This window comes from Etheostoma spectabile, chromosome 20, assembly GCF_008692095.1.
Source record: "Etheostoma spectabile isolate EspeVRDwgs_2016 chromosome 20, UIUC_Espe_1.0, whole genome shotgun sequence".
NCBI classification, from domain to species: domain Eukaryota; kingdom Metazoa; phylum Chordata; class Actinopteri; order Perciformes; family Percidae; genus Etheostoma; species Etheostoma spectabile.
This window is the reverse complement of record NC_045752.1, coordinates 25,165,146-25,179,136: the sequence shown is the minus strand read 5'-3', so window position 1 is coordinate 25,179,136 and position 13,991 is coordinate 25,165,146. Positions and strand designations below refer to the sequence as shown.

Here is a 13,991-nt window from a genome sequence, read left to right as displayed (position 1 = left end):
AAATGAGGAGATTGACTCTCTCAGAGAAAGTCTGAAGGCAGAGAAGAACATCTCCCAGGCAGCCAAACTTCACTGGAGGGGCGAGTTCAACGGGATCGTTGGGCTCATGAAACAGGAGCAAGAGAGGAACAGAGAAACCCAGGAGAAGAAGTTTAATGATATAATATCACACATGCAATACCAGAATTTGATGGACATGGACACAATACTCCAACCTCTGGCCGAGGACAGAGAGAGGAAGTTGAGCCATGTCGTCCAGGAAAAGGATGATCTGATCATCAGTAAGAGGGAACGAAGGCATGTAACTAATAACAATGAACTTTTACTAGTCAAACAACTAATTGACGAGCCACTAAACATTGGGTTGTTAAATTGCACTAACAATACCAGCTTATATTTTAGTTTTAGATGACTGAATGGACTCTATTTTTTGAACTCAGCGTTCTAACAAGAAGGTAGATGTTTTCCTTCCAAAAGTTGATAGCTTTTTGAAACGTACTCTTCTTTTTGTGTGACATTCAGTGCGCTGAACCTTAAAGTCCATAAGTGAGGCGTTTATTATTATTCATAAATTATTTTACGGATAATTTACACTTATTTTATTGGATAGGAGAGCGAAACAAGAGAAATTTTGCGTCAATGGATATCTTAATTGTGAGGAATCAACCACACAACAATTAGTCTTGCCCCTAACGGCTATGCATTAACAAATAAATAAACAACGACCTTATTCACTGTCACAAATTGAAACTACTACATTGCGAAAAGTTGACGAGGAATTCATGGAGATATGTATGAATTGAAATTTCATGAAATAACATGATTTTATAAGGAATCTTTAAGATAGAAGTCACCTAAGGTTGGTTTATAGAGGTGAGTTACGTAAAAACATTCAATGTAGTTAATTTCTTTCATGCTTGAAATGAGTTCCCAAGAATCAATTAAAGCTAGTAGTGAACTCCAGCATCTTTAAACAGGTGTAATATACTTATCACCCAAAAAACACACACTATATATATATATAATATATATATATATATACACCACACACACAACACAGGAAAAAGTTTCAGACAAACCTTCTCATTCATGCAGTTTCTAACATTTGAGTTAGAAAAGCAAAAATTAGGAATTTTTTTGACTTAAAATTAAGGGCAATGTATGATTGATGTTGATAAACAACAGGACTGGAATATGTAAATACTATTTCCAAAAACACTTCAATTTGTTTTTCAAATGCTATAAATGAATGAGAAATCCCCAAAATTACCCATCAAAATCACCCAAAGAGTGTTGATGCTGAATCAATTATGGATTATTTGCGGGTTCAATGGATGGTGCTAGTGTAATTAACAAAAGAACATTGATATAGGGGAAAACGGGTCAAGGTTTCTTTATTTTCAAACTACCAGGCAGTTATTATTGCCCAAGGGACTTTAATGCATGTTCATTGATCCAAGTGAGATCACACAAGAACTAGGAATAGTATTACATCACTTTGTAAACAAAAACATGGCACCATTGATGGATATACGGGGATCTGAATGCTTTTTAGAGAGACCAGCCCATTATAACAGTACAGTTATATAAGATCAGCACTGCACATCACGGGTCTATGTGCGGAGCCAAAGTTGTTCCTACCATAAATGGAAATTTGAAACAAATAGCAGAGGAGTTTGCTAACCTAACGTCAAACCCCTAATGACTAGCGGCAACATGCCACCAAAGAGTACCATACATACGCCTTTGAAACCTTCAGCGCGTAGCCCTGCACCACAGAAACCAATTACACAGACAGGACTCTCCTCTTAGCCAGGAGCTAGCCTGGTAATATTAGTGTAACGTCGCTGTGCCCTATGACTGCCCCGGACAGCAAGCTCTGGTATAGCAGGATGCGTGTCTTAGCAACTGCGCGTTTAGGTCTGAAGCCCATTCCGTTCCCCTTACCCCTTACCCTAGCCTTTTGCTGCGTTCCGCCCGGCCCCCGGACATAGCTGCCGGCCCAATACCTATTACAACCGAGCACCGCGGAAGGGACTTAGACCACGCGGCCTGTATAGCCCTTGAACCTAGTGTGGACGCGACTCTACTTGAAAACACACAGGCATCAATGGACCGATGCCCGTGACCAGAGAGACACATACATGTATGATGCTTTCGGCTTAAACGTTAACTATGATTAAAAGCAAACTATCTCTCCTCCTGGCGACAGTAGTCTCCTAGTGCCTGCGGAGTGAAGCAGAGGGACCGTGGGAGTGTGCTATAATAACTAGCTCCTGGAGTGCACGCTAGACAATAAGATGGCCACTGCGATTTAAAAAAAAAAGAAAAGTATTAAATACTTTCAGGAAGGCTACGAGAGAATCCGTTCAACATCTGAGAAGAATAGATGAGCGATGTTTTTTTGCGTCGTTGGGCGCTACGTGCCCACTGCCTAGCCCCGCCCAACTCCTCCATCCTAAGTGTTACACGCTTAGCTGTCCAAAACTAGTTCACAGCACGGATCTCCACATCACCCCCTTAGATACTCTTGGACAATTATTGCCATACAATAATTACTTGGGGCCAATAATTTGTCCTGCCTACATGTAAAAAGAGGTGTTTTTTTTTTTAATCTGCATCAGGTACTTATTTGTTTGCTACTCTGTATTATTTGGTTGACACCTGCCACACTACAGTAGAATTTGTACAATCCATCTGACAAACTATATTTTTATGCGCCTACTTTTTTTCTAGCTTGCCATCACACTGACTTCTACTTAAAGAAAGAACTCGCCGCCAAAAATGCAACTAGGGTACTTTTGTGATGTACCCTAGTCAAACTTTCGGATCAAAAGCAAATTAGGGCGAGAAATGCCACTTTAAGATTTAACATATTCTTGTTTTTGCCCGTCAAATGGCCTTGTTGAAAATAGGAGAGCTTAGCGGCGCACTACTATGATAGCATCAAAAGCCCTATTTTATTAACAATAAGAGAGCTCGACACACAGGAGACTTGCTCCAAGCCATCGCCCGGCGGCTCTACCATCAAACTCAGCATTGATGAACCGTGTTGGTGTTCCAGAGTTACGTACAAAGCAAGGTTTTAATAATAAATAACATACTGTAGAATACTATGAATTATTAGAGTGCCAAATCCTACTAAATTGACCTAATCAATGTAGCATGCAGAATAGTATTTGTGCTTTGTGGTTCGGATGACTCATTTACAATGCTATATTTTTGGTTTTTATCTTTTGGGGTTTATCATTATTTGTTTTGTTTGTTTTGAATTTAAAACCCCCCCCCCCCCCGACAAAATTCAAACGGGAAAAGAATTAAGGAGAATGTCACCGGCTCAACGTGCTTTTCACTTTTGATTTGTTTTAACTTTGATAAATGCCACATCTTCCAAAACATAAGGACTCTGTTAACTTAATCTTGATTTCATATTAACACAAAAGAATCAGGATTATGAATTTGTTTCTAGACTAATTTGAGAACAGCCACTATGCTGTTAGCCACAGCCCTGAAACAGGAGTCTTAGCCGTGATCCAGTGATGAATCCAGGGCCATGTCATGCCTGAGCAGCGGTCACTTAACGCACACGAGCCGAGGCACGCCAATCTTGGCCCAAGTTCAGGCCGAGGCAACGGTTGCGTCTGTCTGCAAGCAAGAGACATTTGACAAGAGATTTGATAAAAGAAGTAGAGAGCCTGCAAAGTACGAAAAAGCACTTTTGCTTTGCTGCAACTCCGCCTTCTTGTCCCTAGGGGGTGCATGCCAGCTACTGAATGTGCTGAAGCGGCACAAAGCGCGCATTTCAAACCACTTTCAATTCTCTTCTCGACCCCTGCCACTACTTATGCAATAGCCGACCTACTCTAATACGGTTGCATTGTTTTCATACACAAAAGCGAACTTTATCACACACCAAACCCTGATACAAGAGCGAATATTACATAACAATTTATGTATATTTTATGTAGTACTATGATTTGGGAAAAGTGGTCATTTACATTTTAAAGACGAAGTCTATTTTTTAAGTAAATTTTTTATGACACGGGACCCCCCCCCCCCCCCCCCCCCCAGTCAAATTTTCTTATCAAATAAAACAGAGTCCCCAAAAGATAGTTGCTACTGAAAGAGCCTGTGCGTGCCTAACTTTGAAACACACACACACACACACAACACACACCCCACACACAACACAACATATCCTATAGATCTATATACTCATCTATATATAGATATATATATATAGATATATTATTATAAAAGACATGCAATGATCATGCCATGCCAACTGACAAATTAGCGGTACTGACACAATGTTTGGTCCAATCTCAGCATACTGGCCACTTAAGCCCGAAGACCCCTCCCCCGCATTTGTGCCAGTTTTTATGTGTTTTTAAACCCATCTGCTGGGTAGTACAACGCTTGCGTCAATGCAGTGACGGTAGTCACTCTCACAAAACACAAATAAAAGAATGCACCTCTTGACCTAAAAAAATCAATCAAAATCAATTTTCCCCTGTTCTACGTTGGACATACAGTAAAAACACCTTAATACAGCACAACAATACAAGTAAGATTTCAGTAGCACTTGACACTCTGTATGCCAGCAAGTAAAGGACATCGGAACTGAGCCGGACAACCTATTACGTGTGCAGTAAAAAAAAAAATCTCTTTTTTGAGTCTTAAACGAAAAAAAAAGGCATATCTCCCAGCGTAAAATGAGGAATGGGACTAAGCTCACCATCCATATGGCTCAAATTGCCTTAAGCGCGTCCCAACACTCTTAAAACAAATACTGGATGTTCTTCATCCTTAAGTACCCATCCAAACAACTTTAGCAACCAAGGAATGGGGAATGAGTGAGTTAAATAGATTCGTGGTAAATAGCGATTCCCCAAAGGTAAGGATGTGAGGTCTGGACTTAGCTTGCAAAAACTCGAAGGTAAACGTACTCTGCAGAAGTTCAGGATTAGGTAACGCTTCATCGTCTCCGTGGGCGGTGAAACACAGCGATGTGTGCATCCTGACCCCCGACTTCTGAGTCTTCACTCGACTCTTACTTTCCCATGGATGCTGGAGGCGACAACTGCGGGCTGAGAAGACACACCGGTACTAGATAAAAACTAAGCCATTAGAAGCAATAGAAAAGTAAACACAGCCTTTTTACGTTCTTATTTGTATTAAAGAATGAAACGTATGGGTTTCTCAATAGCATTGTACCTCCAATATTCTTTCTTAGAAAAAAAAGATCGAGAAATAAAAGAAGCAGTGTGGTTTTAAAAACATGTGTGTGCGTTGGTGCCATCTTAACATGTGTTTTTTTTTATTTTTTTTTTTAAAGGTGTTTGCCCACAATTAGAAAAACTATACTTATTAATAGATTTGACAATTGAAGAAGTGTTTGTGGCGTCATTCATGCTCTGCAGCCATAACTTGTTTTGTCAATAAACAATGAAAAGCAATTTAGCAACAACCAAACGTACAGAACTGAACCTGAACAATTTCCCCACCTTGGTTTAGTTTAATAGAGCCGAAGGTGTGTTGCATATAGTGGCCTCACGTATCATCAGTCAATAAAAAAGTACATGACAGGGAAGGAAAGTCAATAGGACAGGGTCTTGAAAACAGTTTGCGTTTATGCAGTACCAACCATCTAATTTTCTGAAGACTGCAAAGTTAAAATCAGTCAGACTATTACAAAGATGTAGCTAAAAATGGATGTAACTGACTGCTAAAGTAGACAAAACTGAAGGTGCCTTCCCTCTCCAGCTCAATTCTAACACATTAGCGTAAATATAGGAGATAGTTACGTTAAAGTGGGGTATTTCACACACCCCTAGAGCTAACGTTAGTGACACAGTTAGCAATGAGGCTAGGTCACAATTGTGAGCAATTTAGTTCCGCTCTGCGACATGAGGCTTGACAATGTATCTAACGTTTCTCTGTTTTTTTCTCACGGCCAAACTTCCCACACAGTGAAACACATTTATGCTCTTAAAGCCAGGTAAAGTAGCAGTCGGGACCTTCACTTTTGACATAGCCCATAACGTTAAGTGAGCGGTATTACCAAGGGGGGGAGGGGGGGGGGGACCCTGCTAATCTCCAACCAAGAGTTAGACGGTTGCTTACGTTTACTTAACGAGCTAGTTAGCACATCGACTCATTTGTAGCCTTTCCATATGCAGCAGTTAGCTTCTAAGTAGCTGCATTTAGGAATCAACGCCATCCTAGCTGAGGGCGTAATTGCGAGCGGAGAGTGGGGCGGCGGTAAGTACAGAGCTCATCTAAGTTAACTTACAGGCTGCACGGACTAAACGTTAACTTACAAGGCTAGGCGGTAAGCTGCTAAACTGTCAAGTGATAAGGGTCCGCCTGAGTTAGCAAAGGGTTACATTAATCTGTGGATTAAAATACAACGCCTCAATAACAAATGAATGCATTTCATACAGAATAACCACTCAAAACACTGGACAAAAGTCGGATTACTTAAGCCAAACCATAAGCTTATTCAGGTCATACACTTTTAAAGTGACAGCTGCAGTTCCTCTGTTCCTGCACTGAAGCCAACCTTGACTGAATCGGGCGTGTGATGGAGTAGATCGGAAAATTACGCCACAAAACGACACAGAATTTGGCCGTCTAATGGTGAAAGGGCAGCACCCTCGCGGAACATGACAGTGACTGGCGGAAATGTTGATTTATGTAAATATGAACTCCCAAGCCTTACAAATGGGAACGCATACTTTTAGAAGAATTAAACGACCATACTAGAATGTTTCAGCTAGGAGGATTGGGTGGAAAGACGTGCAATCATAGTATTGCTCTGGCGTAGTGCTGTGGGTTTTGTTGTGGAGGAGGGGACTCAGTTAAGTACAACAGGCTAGAATCCAACCTATAAAGGCTATATAAACTTTTATACATCAAAAGGATTCGTCTTTTAGCCAGTGTGAATGTATGCTTCTTGTGGTTACCAACTGGAAATTAACTGAACTATACCAGGATAGGTTTTAGGCCACTCCATTGCTACAGTGTTGATGTTACTACTAGCTTGTAGGATCGTTGTTTTGCTGAATGCCGGGAATAGTTGCTAGAAGGTTAAATGCGATTCCTTTCCAAAAGTACAACAATAAATTCAACCCAGCAGAAGGACGAACCCGCCACGCAGAGGGGGGGGGGGATTCACCGATCATCACCGTACAGAAGCATACCACAAATATATAGGAAAAAAAACAGGGGGAAAACAGAAAACATACAGGAAAACAAGAAACAGCACAATACAACAGGTAGGTATGCTGAACAGCGGCGTCCGTACTTTAGCCGTTTGGCTAAGGTTAAGATTTGTTGTTGGTCGTCATTTCTGACAGAGCTATCGCTGGAAACTTTTCCTTTACCTTTCCTTCGCATTTTAAAACATGTACTCAACCATTTTTTTTGAGAAGCACCATCAGTATTTTTAAACTTGAGGCAATTGACCGAGAGCTTCAAAAGGCTTTGGACCGCCTAGTCCGCCAGTCTGACGCCTGTCCTCCTGATGAGACAGTTTTAATCTACCGTAAGTCCGCTTGGTAGCTAAGCGTACAGGGCTATGGATTCGTCACCCCGTGTGTTTTTGTGATTGGTCGTAGTGTTATCCAATTCGTGCAGTGAGATTTTCAAATGCACGCTTGGTTGCCGACAATTGAGATAAGAGACCTTTCCATTACTCGATGCCAGACCCTTAACTTTTGGATTTAGGTCTGGAGTTCCAGGCTATGTCTATACTGGATTTAGCTAAATACGCTTTTAAACAGATAAAAGAACAGTTTGATACTTAGTGTTTGGATAGTGCTCCACCTGCAGGTTCAAACATAACATATTAGATAAGTTACACATTAATTAGTAAATTGCACTATGAAAAGTGTCCAAATGGAAAAATTATGCACAGATGAATGAAGAATGAAAGCTCTGCCTAGCCAGTTAAAAATGACGGCTAGGGCTGAGATTGATTAACTGTAAAAAAATACTGGGTGGTAGTCTTTAAAAAAGAATGTTGGGTTTTGTAGTAAGGCCTATCGAGATTGATCAGAACTGCGAGAGCTGCAAAGTGAACGGGCACAGAGACTAGACTAGAGTGGAAAATTGGCTAAATGAAAAAATTATGCAAAGATGTACTAATAATGCACATGGGCTTATTGCACAGATTCAACTGTGTTCGTTGTACATTCTGACAGCTGTGGAGGGAAAGACTGCGGTACTCTCCTCACACAGCAGGGGTGGAGCAGCCGTCACGGAAAGCTCTCCAGGGCTGGGACAGGGTCTGTAGTGCAGGGGGTGTGCACTCATGGAGCAGCATAGCTGTCAGTTTAGCCAGACCTGGTCGGTCTCCCACCTCCTCACTGAGTCAAGAAGACAGCCAAAGAGAGAGCTGGGATCTCTTGAACCTTGCCCGACTGTTCTGTCCCTCTCAGGAGCTGCTGCTCCAGCAGCCGCAGCATTTAGAGGATGGCTGACGCAACCACAGGTCATAGACGTCTTTAGGAGGGGCCCAATTCATAAACACACAAACACAACAAACAAACACACCCCACACACACACACATTCAGAGGTGAGGCTACGTCCCACCTGATGAAGACGCATGGAGAGATGGTCCTGCAAACCTCCGCTCCCAGGGGCGGGCCCCTCAGGGACCCACTGAGCTTTACTTATAGGTCCAACATCGGAGTGGAGGAAGCTGTCATCTTCCGCCGAATCGGGTCTCGCCACCCTATAAGCACGGCAGAACGTGAAATATGTTTTTAGGTTCTCAAGTACTTTTAAACAATCCAGACAAGCTCGGAGGACAAGCTGAAGGGCATTGGGGTGGGCCACCTGCTGTCACAGTGGGTCAGGAATTATCTTACGAACAGTGAGGGGGGACGTGAAAATGTGTATGAACGTCTAATGTGTAGTAAAGGTGACCCAGGGGACTGTCCGGCCCCATTCCCGCTTCACCTTACCGGCAGACCAGCCTAAACACAGGGACAGCTGTGTTCTGCAGAAGTTCTATGAGACTCTGCCATTGTCGGCCTCAATCACGCAGAGTAAAGAGGAGTGAACAGAACTTTGGGACTGGTGCGGCGAAATCACCTCCTGATCAACGCGGGGGAAGACCAAGGAATATTGGTCGATTTTCGCAAACGGCTTGTCTGCGATCTCCCCTCCGGTGAACATCAGGGAATGGACATTGAGAGAGTGGAAACGTACACGTACCTGGGTGTTTAACCGGAAACACCCTGAGCGCTCAAATGAGGGGTCAGAGGCAGGCTGGACTTCCTGAGGGATGAGTCCTTTGGAGTGACAGGGCCCCTCCTAAAGACTTTCTATGACTCTGTGGTGGCGTCAGCCATCCTCTATGCTGGGTCTGATGGAGCAGCAGCACATGAGAGGACAGAAAACAAATGGGCAAGGTGATCCAGGCTCTTCCTGGGGCTGTCTTCTGGACTCAGTGAGGAGGTGTGGAGAACGAAAGGTCCTGGCTAACTGACAGCTATGCTGCTCCATGAGTCAAACCCTCACTACACCCTGTCAGGCCATGGAGGAGCAGTCAGTGACGGGCTGCTCCACACCGCTGTGTGAAATAGAGGTACCGCAGTCTTCACTCCAGCAGCCGTCAGATTGTACAAGAATACTGTTGACTCGTGCAATATATTCCCATGGTGATTATTGTACATTGTGCATAATTTTTTCATTTGCCAATTTTCACTCTAGGTCTAGTCTCTTGCCAAGTTCACTTGTGCCAGATCCGATAGTTAGTATGATCAATCGTGATAGGCCTTTCTACAAACCCCAACATTCTTTTTAAAGGGGACTAACCCACAAACAGTATTTTTTAGTGAAAGATAGATCAAATCTACAGCCCTAGCCAGGATTATTAAGTAGGCCGTGATTCATTTAGTAAAACTACCCAACGAATAACACACAACACACACACACACCAACAAGCCGTTAAGTATTAAAATAAAATGTAAAGTAGTCCCGACTGATTGCCCCTGATAGTCTTTAACATACAACAACACACAGTTCCATAGTGGCCAAAACTTATTGAAACAAGAACAAATGGAGAACTTTATTGTGAGGAAAACAAGCCAACCGACGCACCACAGCTGCAAAACGCTCGAAGGGACGATGAATCATACCTGCAGTGGGGTTTACAGGTCCCGCTGATCTGGACCTCAGTGGTCGTGTGTGCGAGGGGGTGGCACACGACAGTATTGAAGCCCTGCAAATAAAAATGGCACCTAGAAACAAAAGCATGCGGGCAGTAAACATAAACCGGCTGAAAATTTTAAAGAAAGCTTGATGGCCTCCATCAGCAAAAGGGAACCATTTCAGTGACAGAACTGTGCTAAACAGTGTTTGGAGGCATAGGCATCGTATATAGTGGCAAAGGACGTAAAACTTGGGTAAACGCATACAATCGCCGAGGAATCAGTTTGCCGGCAGCGCAAGACATGTTGCAATATAATGATAGGCGATAGTGCAGAAGCCAAACTCGGTGCAGTTACACTGTCAATGACACCCAGTAGTAGGGAATTGTAGGACATGTCCAATGATATCAGAGAGAAACTGATAGAGGTTGTAAAATGAGTCCTTTACTACGCGCTGCAGCGGACGAATCCATTAATATTGCTGGCAGGCACAGCTCCTCACTATAGTACGGTATCTGAGAGACAAGGCGATTGAGGAGGGCGTCCTGTTTTGCGGCTCTTCAGTCGCACACTAGGAGAGCCATTTTCAATGTCCTTGATATTTTATACGTGAAAATGGGTTGGCTTGGGACCGATGGTTGGCCTATGCACGGTGGTGCGCAGGCAAGACGGGGCGGTGAGCGTGGCTAGCTGCTCGCGTTCAGCAAAAACTCCCAATTGTGAGATGGACACATTGCATGGGTCCATTCGCGAAGCACTAGCTGCTAAAAAAATGCGGTTCTCTGTGAATCCGTGCTGAACCAAGTCCGCGAAAAATAACAAATCTAATCAAAGCCACGGCCGCTAACTCCGATTGTTTGGGGTCCTCTGCAAGGAGATGGGGGGTCAGGGCGGCAGGCGAGCGAGGGCACAGTGTTCTGCACACGGAAGTTCGCCGAGTCCCCGGTTGCCCCCCGTCGACGGCGATTTGTTTTTTTTTTATTTTTGGAGGCTGTTGTTCTGTAGTGTTTTGTGTGTTGGGTTTTGGTTGTTGTTTGTTGTGTTTTCTTTTTTTTGTGTTTCTGTGTTTTTGTCGGTTTTTTTTATGGTTGTTTTTTTTGTTGGTTTGTTGTTTTTGTGTGTTTTGCTGGTTTTTGTGTGTTTACCAGCGGGGGGGTTTTTTTTTGTTTTTGGGTTTTTGTATCTTGTATGAGATGCGAGAGGAGAGAGTGTGGAAGTGGTTTTTTTGGTTGAGGTTGTGTTGTGACAAAGTGGTTTTTTGTTTTTTGTTTTTTTGTTTTGTTGATGAATAGGTGAATGGTTTTTTTTTGAAGTGAGTGTTTGTGGGGTGGACGGGGAGTTTTTTCTGGTGGTTTTTATGGTTTAGTGAAGTGGTTTTTTTCGTTTTTTTTTTTTTTTTGTGTAGGTGAAGATGGCTTTTTTTTTGACAGACTTTTTTTTTTGACGAACACAGAGGAAAGAAACAAAATCAGATCTGGGAAGCATCTGGATGATTGACACGACATATGACACTATGTGGCTTGCATTCTGGCCTATTGGTCGATATATTTGACCCCGCTGTTTTTTTTTTTTGAAATTTGTTTTTCTTTTCGGGACCCATGGGGCCCCTCAACCTGTTCTTTGCAAGGCCGCACCCAACACTCACATTTTGCCCTTGCGGGAACAATCACAAAGTGCACGCCTTCACACAAAAAACTGATAGACCGGCTGGCATGGCCCGCCCGCATCAGTCGAGGGGGAACTGCGACATTGTTCCCCAGCCTCGTTGCAGACTTGGATCAGCGCGAATTTTTCCAACATTAAGTGCGTCGTCACATGTTTTCTCCTCCATATTTTCAGTGGCACCGTCCAGCTAGGGGGCTTGTATATTGGAGAACCTTACTGTCAGCAATGACAAAACAGCAGTTTGGCGACGACTTTTTTAAAGGGATTACGGATGGATCCCCCATCGACTAGTGGATGTTTTGCCTTTCTTGAGTTTTTGGCGTTCGAGATCCGGTGCTCTGGTGCCACCCATATGAGGAGGCAACACCCTGAGCTATCAATTGAGGTTGACAATTGAATGATAATAATGCAATGCTGTATCTAACGTGCAATAACAAACAGTCACAATTTATAAATAGGCATGCGACATCGCAACCTCATTGAGCAAATTATTATAGCCTATAGCGGGGCCCAAAGCCCCATGACGAATAATTGATGTAGGCATTCTAATACTACTCATAATAATACTAAAATGAATACTACGGTACCCTATACATAACTACAAACGGACGCTGCTCAAGCGCACATTAGAATGTCTGGGGCTATGGCCAATTATAAAAAGAGCCTGGCCCAGTATTAGTAGTAATGATATTAGGGCACATCCATACCTACCGCTATGATGATGATTAAAATTAGGCGCAATGTCCATACCACATAACTGTACGGCAGGTGGCCCTAAAAATATATGCTATCTATGCGATCGATCGATATATCTATCTACATCTATCGTATCTAAGTCAGGGGGGGGACTGGAACCCCCGTCACGAGTCACACAATATGGTGGTTAGATTATTCGACAAATCAGAGGATTGCCTGCATTTCGCCACATTCTATGACATGACACAAAGGCATTAGTGTTAAGACCTAACCAATCTGAATTTTTTAAGACGATTTTAATGCTTTTGTTGTTCAGCAATGAGCCCGGCTTTTAATTTTAGAACGTGCTTTAAGACTCTTTTTAAGGACCCGCGGGGCCACGAGACCGGTCTACGTTTAGGGCAACGAGAGGCCAGCAATCTGCAAAGAGTGGCGCCAACCCACCAAAGGACGGCTAGGGGAGTCAAAAATTCAAGGAGTAGAAGGGGAGGACACCCAACAAAAGGACGGAAAGAAGGGGAAAGAATAAAGAAAACAGAAGAAAAACAAACCTGAGGGGAAAAATGAGGAGACTTGTACTGGCTCTCAGAGAAGTTTCTGAAGGGCCACAGGGAAGGCAGAAGGAAGAATCATCTCACAGGGCAGGCTAGGAACTTCCACATTGGAGGGAGGAGATGGAGGAGGATGGGAGTTCAACGGGATTCGTTGGGCTCAGTGATGAGAACTAGGGGCAGCGAGACCACACGACGAGGAGAGGAAGGGATGGAGAACTCCAGAGGAGGGAGGAGATAGAATGTTTAATGATATAATATCACACAGCAATACCAGGAATTTTGGATGGCCTATGGACACATACCCAACCTCGGGTCCGGGATGGACTTGCAGAGGCGATTTTGCCCCGCAGAGGGCGAGAGAGCGCATAACTGGGGGCGACTGGAGGGCTTACGAAAGCTTTAGTTGTGGAAGTTGATGAGGGCCCATAGCGACGTCTGCCAGGAAAAAAGGAGGATCCATGATCATTCAATAATTAAGGGAGAAAACGGACAGATCTACATGCGTTACGTATTTTGGAAGAGGGAAAGCCAAGCTCAGTGAGTTGGAGAGAAGGGAATATTTAGGGCAGCAGCAGAGTATGACACAAGAAGGAATGGAGGCAGGAGGATGTTTGAGGAGACACAAGAACTCGCCACTCTGGAAAGATTAAATGGATGTGGAGATAGTAGAGGCAATGAATAAGGATGAGAGAGCTTTTGAGAAGAAAACGGCGAGACCGAGCGAAGCTGGACAGAGGCCATGAGAGAGCAGTAGATGTGGAGGCAAGAAGTGAGATGGCTAGTAGACCAACCAAAACAATGCCAAATAAAGAACATATTTTAAGCTCTTATAAAGGATGCACAAATCGTATGCTCTTCAGTACAAAACCACGCCTCCTAGGCGTTTCGTTTGACAATACGATGAGCAGAGAT

At 43.4% G+C, this 13,991-nt stretch overlaps 1 protein-coding gene across 1 annotated transcript in view; it reads right to left on the bottom strand.

Annotated features, from left to right (window-relative positions):
* Window positions 1–6,551, bottom strand: part of setd3 (SET domain containing 3, actin histidine methyltransferase) — a 74,318-nt gene extending 67,767 nt beyond the window's left edge. Inside the window, exons 1-2 of the mRNA XM_032500655.1 lie at window positions 6,519–6,551; window positions 1,080–1,082 (exon numbers count right to left, since the gene is read on the bottom strand). The gene's annotated coding sequence lies outside the window, so the exon portion shown is untranslated. The remainder of the gene's footprint in view (window positions 1–1,079; window positions 1,083–6,518) is intronic.
* Between the last annotated feature and the right edge of the window lie 7,440 nt (window positions 6,552–13,991).